Source organism: Lucilia cuprina, chromosome 2 (genome assembly GCF_022045245.1).
Source record: "Lucilia cuprina isolate Lc7/37 chromosome 2, ASM2204524v1, whole genome shotgun sequence".
In the NCBI taxonomy this organism is placed as follows: domain Eukaryota; kingdom Metazoa; phylum Arthropoda; class Insecta; order Diptera; family Calliphoridae; genus Lucilia; species Lucilia cuprina.
This window is the reverse complement of record NC_060950.1, coordinates 63080469-63083047: the sequence shown is the minus strand read 5'-3', so window position 1 is coordinate 63083047 and position 2579 is coordinate 63080469. Positions and strand designations below refer to the sequence as shown.

The 2579-nt window shown below is 27.8% G+C and overlaps 1 protein-coding gene across 1 annotated transcript in view; it reads right to left on the bottom strand.

Moving 5' to 3' along the window:
• The window catches only part of LOC111676769 (protein sickie), a 227399-nt gene that overhangs the window by 91774 nt on the left and 133046 nt on the right, over positions 1 to 2579 (bottom strand). The gene's annotated exons all lie outside the window — the stretch shown is intronic.

Genomic DNA, 2579 nt, shown 5'->3' with positions numbered 1-2579 from the left:
TAGTAATTTCCGTTAAACATTGTTATAAATTATATTAAATTTGTGATTTGATAAAGTGTGGCATTTACAATTGTGTGTTAAAAAAAACAAGAAGAAAATAAGGAAAAATTGCACTAATTTCATGGTCCGTTCTTTTAAATGATTTAAGAATAAAACTCAATTGATTAAAGAAAGGACCAAAGAAACAAGTAAAAGGAAAATAATAAAAAACCTATATTTAATCAATTTAGAAGATAAAAAGAAGATAAATTTTAAAATTTTAATTTAAAACTAAAAGTAATTTTCATCTTAGTTAAACTAGGCTTAAACTAGGAAATTTGAAGTTTAGCAGTTGTTTTTTATTTAGCATTATAGTTAAAACTTTAAGGCTGTATTCTAAAGTTTAATAAAAGTTTAAACTTTGTTTAAACTGTGTTAAAATAAAGTTTAAGTTTGCATTTGTGCCTAAAAGCGATGAAATTAAAATTTAATCTTTAGTTCAACTTTTCAAGAAGATAAACTTAAAAATTTTCTAAAAAAAATTTTAGTTTAAAACTAAAAGATAGTTTTGTCTTAATTAAACTAGGTTTAAACTAGGAAATTTGAAGATTAGCAGTTGTTTTTTATTTAGCATTATAGTTAAAACTTTACTTTTGTATTTGAAAGTTTAATAAAAGTTTAAACTTTGTTTAAACTATTTAAACTTTGTTTAAACTATTTAGACTTTGTTTAAACTGTTTAGACTATGGTTAAACTGTTTAAACTTTGTTTAAACTGTTTTATAATAAAGTTTAAGTTTGCATTTGTGCCTAAAGGCGATTAAATTAAAATTTAATCTTTAGTTTAACTTTTCAAACATTTGAAATCAATTTTTTCTATGCATAACTAAACAGACTTTGAAATAAAGCATTCAAAACGGTTCTTCTCCTTCCCTCCACCCTTGCAAACGTCCATAATTGTCTCTGACCTTTCCCGGAATTCTATGTGTTCTTGTTTTTGTTTTTTTCTGCTAAACATGAGCAAACAAAAACATGATACTTTCAAACATGTCTCCTGGTATGTTTATTACGTCTGCTGTGGCTTGAACTCAAACTCCAAAACAACCCAAACGGCAAGCAACCCTGAAAACTGGGAGAATAACAATAAAAATAAACTAGGCCCAGACTCAGCTAGACAAACAAATGGCATAACAACACACATACACACACACCCAAGCACATGCAGGCAAGGACACATACATATACATACAAACTTGGAAATATTTTAACTAAACTTACAGTCTCAAACAAACCAAAATGCTGGTGTGAAGGACCATAACTGAAGACAGATGTTTAAAAGTATAAAATTTTGATTTTAATACTTGCATTTAAAAGTTTTTTTCATTTAGCATATTTTTAAGTTACTGGTAAAAATTTTTGGGGATCCTCTAGTAAGCCCCCCTTCCCCTAAAAGCTTATGCAAAATATGCGTAAAAACAACCCTCATATTTAGCAGAAATATCAAACATTAAATACATTTCAGGCAAAACAACACAAAAACCCAAAACCAAAAACAAGTAGAAAAAGGACATTGTTTTGCCAACAACAACAACGAGCAAACTCCAAATACTCCAAATGCTGAATAGGACTACAATAAATATTTGTGTTTTATAGCAGGCAAAAAGGACATCGTAGTCAAAATCAAAACACAAACACACATACAAACATAACACCGCTGTAGGGAAAGAGACAAACACCATGTTTGTCAAAATTATTTAAATTCATACTCTACAACCATTAACAGCATAACACAACTCCACACAGATGTGTTGGTTATAAAAGAAAAGAAAAAAATTAAACTTAACGTTAGCACTAAAATTTCAATATATAAACAAACACACATAAAAGTAGGGGGACAATATGATGACAGGTCGCTTTTTTTTCTCCCTGAAGTTTTTAAACAATTGTATTTTGTTTTTCCTTAGCTACATTAACTTTCACTAGATTAAAGTACTAAAATGTTGTTGAAATTACTTTCCACGAAGAGAATTTTTTTTTTTTTTTTTTTGGGGGGGAAAGGGACCTAAAAAAATAATCCTGTTTTTTGTAGTTATCAGGGGAGTTTTTAAAATTTTTAATTTTCTTTTTTTTATTCCCTGTTTACATTCATATTTTTTTCGACACATGTTGCTGTGACAATAGCATTTTTGTATTCGTGCCACAGATTTTAAGTCAAGTTAATTAGCAACTCATCAGCTAAATTGTTGAGCTAGAGAAGGCATAGAAATTTAATTAAGAAGATTTCTAAAGGAATTAATAAATCTTAAAAAAGTATAAGAAAATCCTTAAAAAACTAAATGCTTTTGTTTTAAAATTGAAGATTCTGGGAAATTGATTTGAATTTTTTTTAATTTTCCAAAGATTTAAGAAAAATTGAGAAAATTGAGAAAACTATTGACTATAGACTATACTAAAGGCTAGACTATAGACTAGACTATAGACTAGACTATAGATTAGACTATAGATTAGACTATAGACTAGACTATAGACTACACTATAGACTAGACTATAGACTAGACTATAGACTAGACTATAGACTAGACTATAGACTAGACTATAGAC